This window comes from Lampris incognitus, chromosome 14, assembly GCF_029633865.1.
Source record: "Lampris incognitus isolate fLamInc1 chromosome 14, fLamInc1.hap2, whole genome shotgun sequence".
NCBI lineage: Eukaryota > Metazoa > Chordata > Actinopteri > Lampriformes > Lampridae > Lampris > Lampris incognitus.
In genome coordinates this window covers 10,476,867-10,497,979 of record NC_079224.1, presented here as the reverse complement: position 1 = coordinate 10,497,979, position 21,113 = coordinate 10,476,867, and the positions used below count along the sequence as shown (strand labels likewise).

Here is a 21,113-nt window from a genome sequence, read left to right as displayed (position 1 = left end):
CCCAAGTGTCGTCCACATATCTGAACCAGTGGCTCGGAGGTAAAGTTGTGTTTAAACAACAGTTTCCAATATTGCAAAACTTGTTTATGAAAGGTGGATAAACGTAATGGTATCTTGGACAGTTCAAAATCACAGCTCAGAAGAAAAGCAATCCCTCCGGTTTAGGGATCAAAATTATTACTCCTTGTTTCATAGTTGGGGTCAGTTCCTGTCTTTCTATGCAGTCCTTTATTGCATTTAGTAATAATTCTCTAATATCTGACCAAAAACATTTGAAAAAATTGGTAGTAAGACCAGCGGAGCCAGGAGATTTACCTGTAGCCATTTTTCGGTTAACATAATCAAATTATTCTATAAGAAAGTCTGAATCACACAAATCTTTGAAGCGTTGATCAATGCTAAGCAGGTGACCTTTAATCTTGTCAAAAAATGCAAAGAAACAGAGACAGAAAACGAAGAGGAGTATAGTGACTTACAGAAAATAAATACCTCATTTGCTATATCCTTTGGCTCAAAGGATTCAGACCCATTAATAATAAGCTTATTTATTGTGTTTTTTACCTGTCCCCTTTTTTCAAGTTGAAAGAAATAAGCCGAATTTCTTTCGCCTTCTTCCATTCACCTGGCCCGAGATCTCACATATGCTCCTTGGGCTTTTTTTATGTAAAGCCCATCTAACCTAGACTGCAAAGCAACAATATTGTCACTATGTTCATTATGTTACCGGCCTCAGGTCTAGGGGTGCCTCAGCCAGTATCTAAAGTTGCTGCACCGTCCTGAAATGGCTGTGGAGCAGTAAGGAACAGACACCGGTTTAGCGTGTTATCAACTCAAGCGCCATATTTATTCTGCCTTGTCACAATCATATTCCATTTCAGTGGTATTCTTCTAATTCATTCAATTCAATTCAAAATATCATGTTCATTAGCCCAAAACAAAATAAACAAAACAAAATAAACATACATGACCTTTAGATGCTACTATCTTCAGTAGTTGCTTTGGATTACGATCATATTTCAATCACATACATCCCACTTAACATTCATCCTGACCTTCACAAGTCAATACGCCCATTTCACGCCGCGGCCATCTTGGATTAAAAAAAAACAAGTGGTGGGAATTTAGCCACGCCCTCTTCTTACTCAATCGGAAATCAATGCAGCCGGGGCCAGCAGCAAACATGGTTTGGACTACCAACCTCGAGCACCTACCGTCATTTACCACAATATGAAAACTAAACTGGATCTTTTCTTTTTCGAGTACTTTCTGCCTCTCCTGGTGCCAGTGAGGAGAGACACACACACAGTGCTGTATTCAAAGAAGCTGTTTAATCACAATAAAATAAAAAATAAGATACATTTCATTTTTATACTGTACATTCAATATTCATACATTAGATTGTCCCATCTACAATATTTTCATTCTTTGTCCTTTAACTTTAACAAAACTGTTGGTTCATTTTAAACTAAATTATGTTGGGTCAACTGTCCTTCTGTTGTAGCAATAAACTGGAACTCGCTACCAACTCAAATCATCAATTGTTTACTAAACTAAGATAGTGATTGCTCATCTTAAGGTGTGGGCTAAAAAATGGGACTGTACTGAAATGAAGTTAAATATGTTTCAATCTATCTAAGGTTTGTGTGCACTATTTTCTTGTCAGCTGAATTTAACAAAGGTTTAAAACAGTGGTCCCTGAAAATTTGTCAGGAGAGCACACACAGTCCACAGTTGGTTGACTGTTCCACTTAGTGAAAGGGGTATGACTCCATCAAAAATGTGGTATTCCTTTATGCGTCTTATTGACCGTTTGACGTGTATTCTCAAGCCAGCAATACTCTGTGTGTCTGTGAGCTCATCACAGCTAAACTGTCCACTTGGGCCTAAAAATGCAGGGATGACAAATTGTACATCTATTTAATCGAGCAGGTCTTTGATAAGGAAGTCCTTATTGGCCATGACCTCATCACCTGACTCTAAGAGGTCCAGAACACCTGACCTCTTAGTTATCTCCTTATCAGAAATACATCCTGTGTATAGATTACTTACAAGGCTAACTGACCCTGAGGGAGTGATCCCAATTAGGGATTTCAGTGTAGTGTTACTTTTATAATGGGAGTATGTCATGGTGTTCAAAACCTTCGAGCTAGCTGTCTCGATGCGGATCTCTGTGCAGTCTAATATCACTCTTGTGTTTGGGTAGAATTCCCTGAATACTGGTGGCATTAGCTCGTCTACTGCTGCTCTACTAGGCCATATTGGGAGGGTCCCTAACATAAAGAGCAAATAGTTGGCCCACGTCGTACAGTTCCTGCTGACTGTGGCCGGCGACACATTGAATCGTACAGATAAATCCAGAGCAAAAAAGCCCTGCCTCACACGGCACAAGAACAGGAAAAACTGATCAATCAGCGATAAATGCTCTGCATGGAAACCAGACACAGAAATGTGTTCTAGGTTATGGCGGTTCCTTTGCATTTGAGTCCATTGTACCATGGACTCTGCAGTAGGCTGTAAAGCTAGGAAGAGTGCTTTGAGGGTGTGGTAATCCTTAAAACCAGTGTAAAACCTGATCAGATTGGCCGCACACTGGAAGCGTTCTAGACCAAAACGCTCACTTTTCAGCTTTTTATTTTCGTCCTCCAGGAAAGCGATACGTTTCTTTACTGCGTCAAGCTGGTCTTCCACAGAAAGGGGCTTCACGTCGTAGTCATGATCAGGTAGAGTCGCCCAAACCTCACTGGACACATGAGGATATGTCATACATGTGGGAAGCAATATAAATCCACACATTTTCCTGTTATCAAGATGATGTGTCAGAACAGAGCTATCCACTATTGAAAGATTAGTGAATATATATATACATATTCTACAATGCACACCATCTTTTCCAAAGTGGATTTGGTGCGGGGCCACCACCACGTACCGGTCCACCCTCGGGACGTGCCCAAGATAGCGATCATCATGACGTTTGGACTCTTCGAGTTCCTGCGGATGCCCTTCGGCCTCAAGGGGGGCAGCGCAGACGTTCCAGCGGCTGATGAATTCTGTGCTACGGGATATGCCGTTCTTGTTTGTTTACATGGACGACATTATCGCGTTCAGCGCCTCCGCGGAGGAGCACCTGACGTACCTCCGGCAGTTGTTCGAGCGACTCAGTGAGCATGGACTCATAGTCAACCCAGCCAAGTGCCACTTTGGCCGGTCGTCCATCGACTTCCTCGGCCACCGCGACTCCCCGCAGGTAGCCGTTCCGCTTCCCGCCGGAGTGGACGCCGTCGCCAGTTTCCCAGGTAAAATTAGGCCATCAATCTTTTTAAAAAAATTTATTGGGGGGAGAAATCGGTAGGCACTGAAAGAGATAGGAATTTAGGGAGGGGGTTCATTTTAATATAATTCTTGCGACTAAAAAGAGGTCCAGCAATGACCAGCGTTCCAAATCGTCCTTAGTACGGGTTAAAAGGGGGACAAAGTTGGCCTGAAAGGTTTTCAAGTCTGTTTGTGACATGTACACCGAGATAGGTAAAAGTTTTATGAACCTTTTTAAATGGAAAGTTATGCAGAGAGAAACTTTTTGCGGCCACATTAAGTGGCATCAATTCACTTTTACTAAAATTAAGTTTATACCCTGATAAGTGACTGAAGGATGTGAAAGTGGCAAGGGCTGCAGGGACAGAAACAGAAGGGTCGGATATGTATAACAATAAGTCATCTGCATATAGAGACAGTTTTTGTTCGTTTCCGTGTCTAATTATACCTTTAATTAGAGGATTGGAACGAAGTTTTATTGCCAGGGGTTCTATGGCAAGGGCAAATAGCAAGGGACTTAAAGGGCAACCCTGGCGTGTTGACCGTTGCAGGAGAAAGTACCCCGAATGAGAAAAAGAATAGGCCCAAATGAGCCCGCGGGTGTGTCGGGATCGTCCCTGCCGGCGCAGCGTTATTATGGATCCCACTGCTTTTCTTGGCAAGACACGCCCTGAATATCCAAAAGAGTTGAATCAAGTGCAACTGGACTTGGTATATATCCGTGAAGACGTTTCGCCTCTCATCCAAGAGGCTTCCTCAGTGCCTTTCTGACTAGACGAAGCTAGTCTGACTGGCTGGTGATGAGACTCAGAATTTATCCTCTAGGAGTCGTTGTTAGAGCTATAGATGTCCATGGTTCTTTGTGTCCCGATGTTCACCAACGCGCGTCGCTAACAGAGCCATAGATATGAGTGGCTCTTTTGTGTACCGATGTTTGGCCGCGCCCGTCGTTATAGGTGCTATTGATATGCCAGTCAGACTAGCTTCATTACCAGGATGAATGAGAACATTCACAGACACGCTCTGCGTATCATCCAGGCACTAGGATTTTAGGAAAACCCGCCCCTACTCTGCCTCTGATTAGCTTAACTTAACTTTAACCCCGCCCTAACCTTAACCGACCCAACCAACAGAGGCAACGAGTACTGGCCAATCAGAGGCAGAGAGCCAAGAAAAGTAGTGCGCTCCCCAATAACGCGCCGGCGCAGCCCTCGCTCTGAAGTGCCTTCTCTCCCCCTTCTTCTTCTTCTTCTTCTTCTTCTTCTTCTTCTTCTTCTTCTTCTTCTTCTTCTTCTTCTTCTTCTTCTTCTTCTTCTTCTTCTTCAACTCCTCCTCCTCCCCTCGGTTTACTGGCAGATCGCAAACAACTTTAAGATACATCTCGCCACCTACTGTACAACATTGTGTAACATCATGTCATTTAACCATGTTCAATTCTACCCTTCAACCTTGTGTCACTTAAAAAATTAATGTGTGCCTTCCTGGTGATTTTAATCCCCTCCCCCTCTCCAGTATCCACATCAGATTCCACGCCCGTCCCGCCTCTCGGACTTTATCCTGTGACCTTTCTCTTTCCACTTCATGCATGTTACAATGTAATATTACATGTTCAGCGTTTTCTTTAACTCGACAGTTCTCACACTTATCACTGTCCCTTTTCCCCATTATAAACAAAGTGTATTTTAATCCTGTGTTATCCGGTCTTAGTCTTGTTACTATGACTTCCTCCGTTCTGTTCCTTTCTTTATAATACTTTGTTATGACAGATTTTGACCGATTTTTCAGATGGAATACATATGCGTGAATGAGAGGGAGGACAGTGGAATGGCGAGGATGCAAGGAGTAGAGGTGACAAAGACGTATGAGTTTAAATATTTGGGGTCAACTGTACAAAGTCACGTGAGTACAGAAGAGAGGTGAAGAAGAGAGTGCAGGCAGGGTGGAGTGGGTGGAGAAGAGTGTCAGGAGTGATTTGGGACAGAAGGGTACCAGCAAGAGGGTACAAGATGATTGTGAGACCAGCTATGTTGTATGGTTTGGAGACAGTGGCACTGACAAGTAATGGTGAATATGATAAAAGGAAGGTTGCCTTATGACGTGTTAGTACCACAGATGGCTTCACTTTATATAGACAATCTCAATTTTACGGGTGCCCTTACCGCCGTACTCTTTTCTCTGCCATTAAAAAGAAAAAGAATCTATTAAATAGAGATTATCCCAAAGAGATTATAGTCAGAATTAGAACCAGATACCTCACTCTCCCTGTTTCACCAAAAGCGAAAGAAATTCATTTTAAAATGATAAATTACATTTATCCTTGTAATGAGTTTCTGAGACAAAGATTTAACATTGATAAAAACAATTGTTTGTTTTGTGATTCTGTTATCCAAACTTTGGAACTCTTTTTAACTTGTCGTTATACCAGAGCCTTTTGGGAATTTCAATTTGGATATCTGAAAAAAAACTTTAATTTGCCCAATTTAGATTATAAGGATATTAAATTTGGATTTATAATGGAGGATAAAAATGTGAAAACATTGTACAATAGCCTGATTATCATGGCTAAACAATTTATCCATAGATCTAGATTTATTAATGCCAGGCCACTATTCTTAGTCTTCATGAATGAATCAATAAATTTTAAGAAAGCACTGAAATGTATACAAACCAAACAAGCTTTGAATATTTACCAAAATATACATATATTAATTTCTGATGAGACCTGTATTTTTGTCTTTATGTTTTCTTATTTTTTTATTGTTTTGTGAAATATTAAAATTGTAATAGGTCAGTCTGAGCTGTACTATTTGCTAATTTGTTATTGTTATGGCCAGATTTTTTTTTGTGTAATAAAGGTATTTTTTTAAAAAAGGATCCCTTGTTCACACTTTAGCTCAACAGGTGGCGGTAGTGCGCTTTTTGTGATTAACGTCAACCGGTTTTAAACTTCAAGTAGAAGATAGAAAACCAGCCATCCGCGGACAGAAAATCAGTTACGCGACATTGTGCCGCTGGAGTTCAACTGGTTTTACTCCCCCGTTGAGTTTACCATGTCCAGAACAGATCTTTTAAGATCGTTCGTCATCGAGCGACTAACAGCAGCAGCTGAGGAGATAATAGGAGCTTTCGAGAGGACGATAGAGGAGTATGAGGAAGAGATAGATCGACAAAGGAGACTGCTGGACATGGTGTTGACGCCCAGTATTGCGTTACAGAGAATAGGTTGGTAAAATCGTGTGTGCCATCCATAATCAAAACATTCTTGCATTCCTTCTTTCAATGTGATGTCATTGTTTATTTGCTACGGGAATTAACACAGATCTCTGTGAATGGGTTCTTCTTCTTCGCTCTCTTTTTTTTAACAAATCTTTATTGATACAATTGATTTCGCATACAGAGGACAGTATATAGAACGAACATAAGTGAAAGAGCCAGGGCTACATTCCATCCCATTACATAAAGGTATTAAAAGACAAAAATACAACCTTTTTGTTCGTAGAAGAAATAAGTTTTACATGTTGTTCAATATCTTTCAAGAAAATAACAAAAGGATGTTTGTTTGTGAATTTACTTTTGTGAATAAAACATTTTGCCAATATTATTAATAGATTTAGTATGGAAAATATGTATCACCTTTTATTGGATGTTTAAAGAAACCAAATACTACGTTCTCCCATAATAAAACAAAGTCTGAAAAGATGATCAATGACAAATCTGCAAAGGTCTTGCCTGCATTTCTTGGTGTGAGAGCAGTGCCAAAACAGGTGTAACACTGTTTCTGGCTGTTCATCACAGGAAGAACAGTTCACCTGTACGACTCTTTTAAATTTGTGCATGTAGTGATTGGCGGGATAATATTTATGAATTATTTTAAAGGGCATCTCTTTAATCTTATTAGTGATTAGGTACTTATGTGGAAGTATCCCGACCTTTTTTCCCCTTTTTCTTTTGTTCTTCTTCCAGCTTGCTCCCTGCCTCCCAGGGGTGCTGTAGAGGGTCGTTATGCTGTAGTGTATATCCATCAAAAGCCTAAGCCGTCCCGCCTCTCGGACTTTATCCTGTGACCTTTCTCTTTCCACTTCATACACGTTACAATGTAATATTACATGTTCAGCATTTTCTTTAACTCGACAGTCCTCACACTTATCACTGTCCTTTTCCCCCATTATAAACAAAGTGTATTTTAATCCTGTGTGATCCAATCCTAGTCTTGTTACTATGATTTCCTCCCTTCTGTTCCTTTCTTTATACTTCTTTGTTATGACAGATTTTTCAGGCGGAATACATATGTGTGAATGAGAGGGAGGACAGTGGAATGGTGAGGATGCAAGGAGTAGAGGTGATGAAGACGTATGAGTTTAAATATTTGGGGTCAACTGTACAAAGTAACGTGAGTACAGAAGAGAGGTGAAGAAGAGAGTGCAGGCAGGGTGGAGTGGGTGGAGAAGAGTGTCAGGAGTGATTTGGGACAGAAGGGTACCAGCAAGAGGGTACAAGATGATTGTGTGACCAGCTATGTTGTATGGTTTGGAGACAGTGGCACTGACAAGTAATGGTGAATATGATAAAAGGAAGGTTGAAAAGAAAAAAGAATCTATTAGATAAAGATTATCCCAAAGAGATTATAGTCAGAATTAGAACCAGATACCTCACTCCCCCTGTTTCAACAAAAGCGAAAGAAACTCATTTTAAAATGATAAATTACATTTATCCTTGTAATGAGTTTCTGAGACAAAGATGTAACATTGATAAAAACAATTGTATGTTTTGTGATTCTCTTATCCAAACTTTGGTACTTTTTTCTTACTTGTAGTTATACCAGAGCCTTTTGGGAATTTCAAATTTGGATATCTGAAAAAAACTGTCATTTCCCCAATTTAGATTATAAATATTAAATTTGGATGTACTATAATGGAGGATAAACATATGAAAATATTGTACTATAGCCTGATTATCATGGCACTTTTTTTTGATTAAGCTCAACCGGTTTTAAACGTCAAGTAGAAGATATCCAAAAGAATTGAATCAAGTGCAACTGGACTTGGTATATATCCGTGAAGACGTTTCGCCTCTCATCCAAGAGGCTTCCTCAGTTCGTGCCTTTCTGACTAGACCAAGCTAGTCTGACTGGCTGGTGATGAAACTCAGATATGTATCCTCTTTGGAGTCGTTATCAGAGCTATTGATATGCGTGGTTCTTTGTGTTCAGATGTTAGCAACGCCCGTCGTTATCAGAGGTATTGATATGCGTGGCTCTTTGTGATCAGCTGCTAAGCAGCAACGGTCGTTGGGGGTGTTAGTTTCGACTTCGTTAGTGCTCCATTCAGTGGTCATGAGACGTTGGAGCCGTTAGTGACCGACTGTTGTTCTTGGAGGCTAGGCTTCTTGAGTCTCCTGGGTAGAAATGAAAGGACGGCATTGTAATTGGGAGATAGGTGGTGTCGCAGACCTCCTCTGTTGAGGGATGTTTTTTTTTTCCAGTTTCGCATAGATGGCTTCCTTCACCCCTCTTTCAAACCATCTATCTTCCCTGTCCAAAATGTGTACGTTGCTGTCCTCGAAGGAGTGTGTCTTCTCCTTTAGGTGTAGATAGACTGCTGAGTCTTGTCCTGAGGAGTTTGGTCTTCTGTGTTGGGCCATCCGTTTGTGTAGTGGTTGTTTGGTTTCTCCTATGTATAGGTCAGTGCAATCCTCAGTGCATTGTACAGCATACACCAGATTGTTTTTTCGGGTGTGTGGTACACGGTCTTTGGGATGAACCAGTCTTTGTCGGAGTGTGTTGCTGGGTTTGAAGTATACCGGGATGCGATGTTTGTTAAAAATTCTCCTGAGTTTCTCGGAGACCCCAGAAACATACGGGATGACTGTGCTATTCCTTCTGTTCCTTTTCTCCTCGTCGCTCACCTGGTTGGTCTTTTTGGAACGTGTTGCAGTTTTCACAAAGGTCCAACTGGGGTAACAGCAGGTTTTTAAGCTCCCCTCAGTTGATTGTGTTCTTCCCGTTGGGCCTGAGTGCTGTTGGGCACATGGTCAGCTCTGTGTTGCAGAGTTCTGATGACGCTCAGTTTGTGTTCCAGAGGGTGGTGTGAGTCGAAAATTAGATATTGGTCTGTGTGTGTTGGTTTCCTGTAAACCTACACAACACAAACTGGGCGTCATCAGAACTCTGCAACACAAAAGAGCTACGCATATCAATACCTCTGATAACGGCGGGCGTTTCTAACATCGGAACACAAAGAGCCACGCATATCAATACCTCTGATAACGACTCCAAAGAGGATAAATACTGAGTCTCATCACCAGCCAGTCAGACTAGCTTGGTCTAGTCAGAAAGGCACGAACTGATGAAGCGTCTTGGATGAGAGGCGAAACGTCTTCACGGATATATACCAAGTCCAGTTGCATTTGATTCAATTCCTTTGGGTAACCATGTCCTGGATGAATGAGAACATTCACAGACAAGTAGAAGATAGAAAACCAGCCGTCTGGCGATAGAAAATCAGTTACGCGACATTGTGCCGCCGGAGTTCAACTGGTTTTACTTCCCCGTTGAGTTTACCATGTCCAGAACAAATCTTTTAAGATCGTTCGTCATCGAGCGACTAACTGCAGCAGCTGAGGAGATATTAGGAGCTTTCGAGAGGGCGATAGCGGAGTATGAGGACGAGAGAGATCGACAGAGGAGACTGCTGGACATGGTGTTGAAGCCCGGTATTGCGTTACAGAGAATAGGTTGGTAAAATCGTGTGTGCCATCCATAATCAAAACATTCTTGCATTCCTTCTTTCAATGTGATGTCATTGTTTATTTGCTACGGGAATTAACACAGATCTCTGTGAATTGGTTCTTCTTCTTCTCCTCTCTCTTTTTTTTTCAACAAATCTTTATTGCCACAATTGATTTCGCATACAGAGGACAGTATATAGAACGAACATAAGTAAAAGAGCCAGGGCTACATTCCATTCCATTGCATGAAGATATTAAAAGACATACATACATTAAAAGTTTTCACAACCTTTTTGTTCGCAGAAGAAATAAGTTTTACATGTTGTTCAACCTCTTTCAAGAAATTAACAATGGAGAGACTGATCATGAACCAGTCTGTCTCACGTAAGTACAGTGAGCTCTCTCCAAGAAGACAGAGGGCTCTTGTAATAGCTTCCTTCTGCTCACAGAGTCTCTGGAACATATAGAACACAGAGTTCCACCTTGTTTCAACTGACTATCAGTTTTTGTTCTGGAAACTCCAGCGGTTTCTGGATTTCTTTGAGCTTCTCTGCTGTTCTTGTGCAGGGTGAAAGAAAGCTACTATAGCACTGCATCTCTGCTGGATGTTAAGTAAATCAGGAAGAGCCTTAATAGTCTTTTACCACTAAATTAAAATTGTGTGCACAACATGGATAATGCACCCAACTTGCTTTGCGCACTGCAGCAACCATGTTGGCTCCATTATCTGTGACTACAGCCTGAACTTTGTCAGTTATGCCCCGTTCATCAGTGATTCGTTTTTATTCTGTGCAAATGTTGTCAGCGCTGTTTTCCTGCAAAACTACAGGCTTCCAGGGCACAGGCTTGCATTTGCCAGTTCTCATCAATGACATGGCATGAGACAGTTAAATAAGCCTCTGTGGCTCTAGATGTCCACATGTCTGTTGTGAGTGCAACAGTGTTTGCACCATCCAGAGATTTTTTTTTAAACTTTTGATCGGCATTCTTCTTACATTTGTGGTATTTCCCCTTCCATTCTTCCATTAAAGTCTTCCTACTTGGAATCTTCTAGCGTGGCTCAAGTGTCTTGACAAAATTCCCAAAACCCTCATCTTCAAACACAGAGAGAGGTTGCATGTCCTTCACGATCATTTCGGCAAGGCTTCCGGTTATATTGGGAGCTCTTGGGGGTCACCTAGATGAAATAACAAAATAATTAGGTCTATATTCTATATAGACTGCATACAGGAATTCTATAGTCTCCCTTTCACAGTTACACAAAAAGGTTAATGTATTCAGCCATTTTTATATTTCAGTTTTGAGGTATTTTTTTCAATTCCATTAAAATAACTAACTTACATAAGTTTCAATGGGCTGAATATATTTGATTGCCTGAATATAGACTTAATAGCTAATGATGTGCAGTCACCGTTTGAAAATCTAACATTAAACAACTCTGAAGATCCGATGTGACTAGAATATGAATTTCACTACGTAGCCTACATGGCTATTCCTTGCCTCTCTGAAAGGACTGCCAGTGAACTCCGTCTCTGGGCTGGGGGTCTGTCTGTCTGTCCGTTAGATGTCCCCCTCCTCCTCCCTTCATTTCTTTTGAAGCTCTGCTCCTCTTTCTCGTGGTTTTTCATATGTTTATATAAATTGGTGGTGTTGCCACAGTAGCAAGCAGCCTTTTTACACACAAAGCAGTTCGCAAGGTTTTCATGTGTGTTTTCACGTGTAAAATAACTCCACGCAGCGCTCCTCTTTCTCTCTGCCATCACTCCACGTGTCGGATTGGCGCCGGTAGTCGGAGTGCTTCTGCGCGTGCGCGCGACGCGTATGTTCACGTGACGACACAACAAAAGCAGTGGAGGAGAAGCAAAGTGGGCGTGTATGTGTTCATGACAATAGAACGCTGTTTGTTCAGACAGTTCTACTCTTTGTTGAAATGGGTGACTTATAAGAGGGAAACTGAAACTGGCATCGATCCCAATGCGCTGTTATCGATGCCCATGTGTTATCGATATTTGGATCGACCCGCCCACCCCTAGCAGGGGGGGATTGTGGGTAGACACGAGGCTGAGGTTTTGATGTTGTGAATTGTTGACTTGAAGTTAGATAGAGGAAATAAACGACCCCACGGCTGTGTGATCAAAAGGAGAAGCAACCTCGTCTCCTTTCTTACATCCTCCACATTGGTGACCCCGACGTGAGCCATGGAAAACGAAGCTACCAGTAGTGGGGCAGTGGCTAACGCCGTCTCGCTCAAACTGCCAGACTTCTGGGAAACGGCTGCGGCAGCGTGGTTCGCTCACATCAAAGCCCAGTTCGCTATTAGGAACATCACCGTGGTTGAGACCAAGTACTACTACGTCGTGGCAGCACTCGGAACATCTACGATGTCACGGATATTGGGCCTGCTGCAAGACCCTCCGCCGGTGGATAAGTACGACACAATTAAGAGACACTTGCTGCAGGCTTTTGAGCTAGCAGAGGTGGAGCGGGTGGACTTGTTGTTTTCACTGCAAGGCTCGGGGGACAGCAAGCCCTCGGAACTAATGGACAAGATGCTGACTATGCTGGGTTCGTGCGACCCCGCCTTCCTTTTCGGCCAGCTGCTCCACCATCAGCTCCCCTCAAATGTTCGTGCTGCCTTGGCTAGCTCCAAGTTGTCCACCAACAACAACTTTCGGGACATGGCTATTGTATTTTTAAATCACGTCAGGACACAGCGCTGTCGCTCGACACAACCTCTCCGTGGCATTCTTTATTTAGACTGACACAGCATCAAAGGCAGACCCGATCAAACAACCCAGAGCCCGCAGGCATCACCAATCGATCCCAGCACAATAGAACAGCACCAAATCAAATGCAGCACTGTCGATGTGTGCAGACATAACATCCCCCCCCCCCCCCGGCAGGATTTCAAACATGAAAGGTTGACACAAAGTCCTCTAGGTGGCCAGGGCGTAAACGTGTGCGAACAGGTCGCGGGGCGGCCTGAGGCTGGGCAGGCCGAGGTGGGGAGGGAGATGGCAGGGGAAGCTGAGGCCCAGAAATGTCTGGGGCCCATGTAGGAGCTGCATGAAGCCCCGGGGCGTCTCGCCATGCTGAGGGAATGGCTATGGTTGTGTCACCAGCTGTGTGTGGCGGAGCTGACACCTTCCGTAGACGACTGGAGTGCCACCGAGTGCCATCGCTGAGGAGGTAAGTGGCTGGGCCCAGCTGACGGGTGACTTGGAGAGGAGAGGACCAGTATGAAGCCATTTTATTGTCCCTGTGGGGCCTGCGGACCCTGACCCAGTCTGACACATTGATGTCTGGCACCCTGGTTCGTTTTGACTGGTCAAACCGTTGCTTCATCCGCGTCTGCTGATGAGTGACTGAGGCTCTGACCCCAGAGGGAGGTGCCTGAGGTGTGGAGGGGCGGAGCCTGTCAAGAGGCATGCACAGTTCCCGGCCTAGCATGAGAGAGGCTGGGGAGACGCCTGTGGTCGAGTGCTGTGTGGCCCGATAGTGCAGCAGAGTGTGACGGATGGCCTGCGTGAAAGAGCACCCTTGGGCCATGTGTGCTCTGAGGCCGTTCTTCAGTGACTGGTGAAAACGTTCAACACCGCCATTGGCCTGGGGGTGGTAGTACGCAGTGCGTATATGATGGATGTCCTTGCTTTCGAGATAAGCAGGGAACTCAGCAGAGACCAGCTGAGGGCCGTTGTCAGTGGTGATGGCCTTTGGGAGGCCCCAGCGAGAGAAAAGAGAGTCCAGGAAGTCGATGATGATCTGTGAGGTCACAGTGCCGGAAGTGGTGAGTTCAGGCCATTTTGAGTGTAGATCGTAGGCGACCACCATGAAGCGTTGGTGGTGGGGAACTCCATGGATCTCACCACAAATGTCCAACTGCAGGTGTTCCCAGGGCTGAGAGGGCCAGGCGAGAGGTTGCAGGGGTGGGGGAGCCTGGTGGCCAGTCTTGCCACTCACAAGGCAGGCAGAACAGTCCTTCACCAGAGCCTCAATATCTCTGTCTATCCCCGGCCACCACACCAGGTCTCGGCAGCGCTGTTTCAGTTTCACAATGCCCAGGTGGCCTTCATGCGGCGTATTCAAAACACGTGCACGGAGAGCAGCTGGGACCACTGTGCAAAATCCACGTGCCACGCAGGTGTCGTTCCAGCAGGAGAGCTCCTGTCTGACTCGGGCGAACGCAGCCAGCTCCTCTGGGACCTTGTGAGGCCAGCCGTTCTGGATGTAGGTGTGGAGCTGGGAGAGGACAGGGTCCTGTTCGGAGGCTGCCCTCAGCTCCTGCAGAGAGACAGTGGCCTGGAGGGGTGTGTGTAGCATTTGGACAATGTCCTTTTCCACACAGTCAGTGTCCGTCTGTGGAGCTGGGGTGGAGACAGAGCGAGAGAGCAGGTCGGCGACAACATTGTCTCTGCCTGGGGTGAACTGCAGGCTGAAGTTGTACTGGCGGAGGCGGTCAGACCAGCGGTGCAGCCTCAGGGGTTTGTGGCCTGTCCCGGATGTGGACAGCAGCGCTGTCAGGACCTGGTGATCTGTCCTGAGGGTGAAGGAGCGGCCATAGAGGTAGAGGTGCCACCTTTCACAAGCCCAGATACAGGCTAACGCCTCACGCTCACCCACGGAGTACCGCTGCTCGGTCAGGTTGAGGGCACGGGAGGCGAAGGCAATGGACTTCTCCACACCGTTCTGGGTTTGAGACAGCACAGCCCCTATCGCTGTGGCTGATGCGTCACAGGTCACAAAGGTGGAGCTGGAGATGTCGAAGTGAGCCAACACTGGTGGTGAAGTCAGTTGAGTCTTGAGATCATGCACAGCGTCACTGCATGCCTTTGACCACACCCATGGCTCGTCCTTACGCAGCAGCTGGCGCAGGGGGGCTGTGGTCGCAGAGTACTGGGGAAGAAACCTCAGGTAGTAACTTGTCATACCCAGGAAGGAGGCGACCTGGGCGGCCGAGCTGGGCTCGGGGATTGCCTGAATGGCGTCCACGTTGGATTGTAGTGGAGTTACACCGCTCGCTGACAGCCGGAACCCCACGAAGTCGATGGCTGGCACAGAGAGGACACATTTCTCAGCATTGAGAGTTAGCTTGTGCTTGTTAAGGCGCTTGTCGTGGATTTTACTGGTGGGCCCGTGTACCACTATATCGTCCAGATAAAGGCCACGCCCAGTATGCCAGCCAGCACGGAGACCATGATTTTCTGGAAGCACCTAGGGGCGGAGCTGAGACCGAAAGGCATCCTGGTGTAGCGAAACACTCCTGCATGTGTCACAAAGGCTGTGAGGTTTCGGCTGCTGGGGTGGAGGGGCACCTGTAAGTACCCCTGTCTGAGGTCGAGCTTGGAGAACACCTCAGAGCCATAGAACTGAGCAGTGAGTTCTTCTGAGGTGGGCAGTGGATACTTATCAGGGACCACTGCCTTATTTACTGCACGTAGATCGACGCAGACACGCAGGCCCCCCGACTTCTTCTTAGCCACCACGAGGTTTGAGACCCAAGGTGACGCGTCCACCGGTTCAATGATGCCAGCTTCCAGCAGTTGTTGCAGCTCGGCGGAGACCCCATCACGGAGAGCCAACGGGATGCGGCGCAGTGGTTGGATGACAGATTTCACAGCAGGGTTGAGGAGAGGTTGATGGGTGAAGGCGGAGAGGCAGCCCAGCCCCATAAACAGCGATGGCCTTCTGCTGCCAAGGTGTGGCGACAGTCAGGATTGCTGCCCCCCTTGTGTCTAAGAGGGAGAACCCCAGAGCGGAGAACAGGTCCAGGCCCATCAGGTTGGCCCCACGGCGTGCCACATGAAAAACTGCATTGGGCACCAGCTTGGTTCCATAGCAGACAGTCACTTGGAGAGAGCCAACCAGATCGATTTTGGAGTCACCATACCCACAGAGGACAGCTGAGGGTGCGGACAGTGGCAGTGAACCGAAAAATTGACTGTAGGTATCAACATTCAGGAGAGACACACTTGCACCGGTGTCCAACAGCAGGGGGATGCACACATCATTAATGTTGACTGTGCATGATTTGAATGACACTGGCCCAGAGCTCACCTTGTGAATGACGGCGGTTGAAGACTGCGGGGTGTGGCCCTCTGACCCAGCCGGGGAAGATCAACAGACGTTGGCAAAGTGGTTTTGCTTACCGCAGCTACAGCATGTGTGGCCACGGGCAGGGCAGTTCTGAGCCCTTGAAACATGAGACCGAGACCCACAGTTACCCCAGGACTGTTGAGGGCGGGGCCGAGAACGCCGTCGTTGCAGTTGCAAGACGTCCCCAGTGGAGTCGGCGCCCGCCTCGCTCTGGTTGGGTTGCGTCCCGAGGGGCAGCCGTGAGTAGAGGGAGGAGTCGTTGGCAGCTTGACTGGAGGTGGCCACTTGCTGTGTATTTAGCATAGCAACACACTCAGCTGCTCCCTCAACCTGTAGTGCGATGGTAATTGCTCTGGACAGCAGCAGATCGTCTTTTTCCAGCAGGAGAGTCTCACGCACCTTTGCGTTGTTGGTGTGTTCGATTAGCTGGTCGCGAACCATCTCGTCCTGAAGCGCGCCAAACTTGCATGAGCTAGCTAGCCCTCGCAAATTAGCTACGTACTGCCGCACAGACTCACCAGGCAGTTGGTGTCGCTGACGGAATATAAATCGCCGAAGGAGGGCACTCTGTGGAGCAGCGAAATGGGTGCTCATAAGTCCCACAGCATCGGCAAAGCTTGTGACGTTCCCCAGAGTCCCGAGCACACGATGACCCTCTGCTCCCAAGCAGTGTAGCAACAGAGCCGTCTTCCTAGCCTGGCTCACGTCGTCGAGCCCTGAGGCGATGATGTAATTTTCAAAACTATGTAGCCAGCGAGTCCATGGTACCGGAGGCTCGCCAGGTAATGCCAGGAAGGGGGCAGGTGGTGGGAGAGAGATATCAGCCATCCTCGTCGCCAATATTGTATTTTTAAATCACGTCAGGACACAGCGCTTGTCGCTCGACACAACCTCTCCGTGGCATTCTTTATTTAGACTGACACAGCATCAAAGGCAGACCCGATCAAACAACCCAGAGCCCGCAGGCATCACCAATCGATCCCAGCACAATAGAACAGCACCAAATCAAATGCAGCACTGTCGATGTGTGCAGACATAACAATGGCCACGAAGGCTGAAAGGATTTTTCTGACTCCTAGTTTGTGCTCCAGTGGATGATGAGAGACAAACCTTAAGTACTGATCATTATATCTTGGTTTACGGTAAACATCAATAATCAAAAGTTTGTAATTTCATAGGACTACCTCCACTGCTTAATCAACAGGAACGCACGTGAAGAGAGACTTAACTTCATAAGAGACCACAGTGTCGTCCCTCTCCATAATGATGTCCCTCACCTTATCCACAAAATCCATAGTGTTCTGAATGTGATGTTCATTACTGCCTACCAACAAGTTAAGAATAGTTGCAAGAAACTTAGAGATGTTATAGGTCACTGAGTTAATCATACTGTAAAAAGGCTCCGACATTTATAGGTGCCTGCCCCTTTAAGACTCTGGCCAGATTTTCCGGTTGTGAGTGACGCAGCCTATGTTCAGTTGTAGTTTGAAGCTAGATGCCTTGCCTAGCGCACGTTGAGACTGTCTTCGTGTTATAAGTGCACACTACATGTAGTTTTCCCCTACAATACTCATGTCTAGGTGTATAGTGACGTTATCCTCATTTGTCCTTTGTTGCGATACAGTTTGTTCTTTGAGTCACTGACGAAAAGTAAGTGTTTCAGTCTGAGTTGCCTCGTTATGTTTAGCTAGTCTATGTAGTAGTTGTTAGCTCACTGCGCACCCGTAGGTTCTAAAATGTGAGAAGATATATTCCATGTTAGATTGTCTGTCATAATTCCTTGATTTAAGTGCTAAACTAGCAAAGGTGATGCCTTACACTCTGTTATAGACTAACGTGCAGCTTATGCCGTCGTGTGTTAGTTTGGTTGTTGTGTTGATCGTCCAACGTGGACTCCATTTTTTATTCTTCATCTCTCCAGCATATGATAGTAATAGGCCTACTCGTATATCTCGTATATGATAGTAATAGGCCTACTCTAAATGTATGTAGCTTGAGGCCACCGTTTCTGATATTGTAAAGCTATTGTTATGTTGAATAACTCAGAACCACTGAATGGATGGACATACCTTTATTATGTTTATTGGTAGCCTAACTCATATCCTGTAATGTTGCAATGCTAGTGCCTAATGGCAATTCCCTTCTTGTTGTTGCAGAACTCGCTATAATTTATGCTGGATTTCAATACAGTTCAGACAAACGAAGTTCACGTCTCCTCTTCATTCCTGTGTTCTGACCGACACACCATCCTGTTTACTCTCTACCTAAGACAAACTAGCCCTTCCAAATTATCCCATTAACACATACAAACAATATGCCGTAATGGGACATCCTGTTTATGTATCTTAGGTAAACCATACATATTAGGTATAGCTAATTCTAAAATTCTGTCAATATTGGGAAGCTACACCTAGTCTGTATGGCAGTGGAGCCCAACCCTGCTCCTGGAAAACCACCATCCTGCCGTTTTATCTCCAACCCTAATTTAACACACCTGATTCTACTAAATACCTACTGACCAAGACCTTCATTAATTGAATCAGATGTGTTAAATCAGGGTTGGAGTGAAAACAGGCAGGAGGGTAGCTCTCCAGGAGTAGGGTTGGGCACCACTGCTCTATGGTTTACCTAAGATAGGTAAGCAGGGTGTGCTACTACGACCAAACTTTAAACTACCTCTGTAGATGCAAATAACAGCACTGATTTTTCTTTTCCCTCTATCCAGGCTTTGTACAGTTATCTGATCAGCAGCATGGCGAGCAGGAGAGGATCCCCAGTCTAGCCAAGGAGGAACAACAGGAAGTCTGGATCAGTCCACAGGAAGACCAACTTCCATTGCAGGAGGTAGCTGATACCGCTGAATCCATATTTACCCCTCTTTGTGATGGAAATGATGATGGTAAAGATCAGCCTCCGCCCTCAGAAATCTACCAAACCAAGACAGAGGGAGACACAGAGCCCCTAGCTGTCACCTCATTTGAAGTGATTCAACTGGATGTCAAAGAAGACAACTTTTTAAAATCAGAACCAACAAGTGACGACCATACCCTCTCTGACTGCTGTCATGTAACTAAGAGTGAAGCTGACCATACTAGCAGTCGCCAAAACTGTGAGGAAGCGGGTTCAACTCAGAAAGCAAGGCTGGAACCTCACAAAATGCCCAATAACAAGTGCAAGATTTGTGGGAAAGTGCTTTATAATTTGGAAATTTTCAAAATTCACAAGACATTTCACACAGGGGAAAAGCCTTTCAAATGCACCACTTGTGGGAGAGATTTTACCTGTAAGTACAACATGGAAAAGCATACAAGGACTCATGCAGGGAAGAAGCCATTAAGATGCACCATGTGCGGTAAAATGTTTACCCATAAGTCACATTTACTAAGGCATGTAAGGACTCATTCAGGGGAGAAGCCATTCAGGCGCACCACATGCGGGAAAACATTTACCCAGAAGTCAACTTTTCAAACGCACGTAAGGACTCATACAGGGGAGAAGCCATTCAGATGTTCCACATGCGAGAAAATGTTTACCCATAAGTCAAATTTTGAAACGCACGTAAGGACTCATACAGGGGAGAAGCCATTCAGTTGCCCCACGTGCAGGAAAATGTTTTCCAGGAAGTCAAATATGCAGGAGCACATAAGAACTCATACAGGGGAGAAGCCATTTAGATGCACCATATGCGGGAAAACGTTTATCCGGAAGCCAGATTTACTAAGGCACGGAAGGACTCATATACATGGGAGACGCCATTCAGGTGCTGCGATTGTGGAAATGAGTTCGGCTCAAAATGTCATCTCAAACAACATGTCATGATCCACACAGGTGAGAGGCCTCACAGGTCACTGTAAAAAGAAGTTGACTATTCATCCTAATTATTTATAATCATTTTATATCACACCATGGGTCAGGGGGTTATATTGAATCATTATTGGGGTGTAACTGCACAAACAAGACATGGTGCCCTTTGTCAATGTGTTCCAAAACGACTGTGCAACAATAAGATCAATACTTTTATGTTGAAGGGCATTTTTATACCAACCAACTTAGACTGTAGTCATGCCTCACAGCTCCATTTCATTAGAGTCATGGTGATACAGACTTATACAGAGTGTGACACCATAGTGTCAGATTGTTGATACTTTTTAATGTTTAGGAAGAACCATAGTAATTAAGCAGAAAGTGCAATCACATTTTATTATGACAATGTAATCACACATGCTATGTTCAAAGTGTCCTAATAAAGAAATGCTACAACAAAATTTCTTAAAATTCAGGACTTTGGTAGTAGGTAGAACCATGGTAAGTAAACAGAAGGTGCAATCATGTTATTTGATCATTTAACTAGTCAGGCCACGTTTTGTTAATCTCAGTTTTTAAACTGAGATTTTCCACATTCTGAAATACGTTCCATACAAAAATGCAAACTGGACAGTCAGTCCATTTCAATTCTTCTTTTGACTGAAGAGGTTTACTGTATTCCTTAAAGAATAGTCTTTTGAAAAATGACTAAGCAGAGCTTCCTATAGGCCACATAACGTCACCTTTAAGGTGGAACGGAACATACGAGTAAGAAGCTGTTGAATAAGAAGCCAAGTTCAGCCTCATTATGAAATGCTCTCTCCCAAGAGGTCTGATCTAAATTCTAATTGCGTTCATTATTAATTATGATGTGCAGTTAAACAAAATGCTGGGTCCTCTTCACAAGCAGGTGAGATCGGCACTTCCACAGCCAACAGAGGGTCAGCTGCACGACCGGAAGCCAAAATACCGGAAAAGGCCCGTGGGCGGAGTCCCACCAAGTGCTCTTGACCACACCTACAGCGGTGAAGGTGGAGGGGATAGTCAGCTGGACACACACCAGCCACTGCAAGAAGGTGCCACCGCTGGAGACGGAGGTCCAGGGTGAGAGACCCGCTCCGCTCTCAAACGAGGAAGAGAAGTAGACGTGGCCAGGTCTCACAGGGTTTTTTTTCTTTTCT

General features: G+C 45.2%; 2 pseudogenes; one reads left to right on the top strand and one right to left on the bottom strand.

Moving 5' to 3' along the window:
- The window catches only part of LOC130124313 (zinc finger protein 585A-like), a 100,318-nt pseudogene that overhangs the window by 54,203 nt on the left and 25,002 nt on the right, over positions 1 to 21,113 (bottom strand).
- LOC130123842 (oocyte zinc finger protein XlCOF6-like) lies at positions 12,234 to 21,077 on the top strand (annotated as a pseudogene).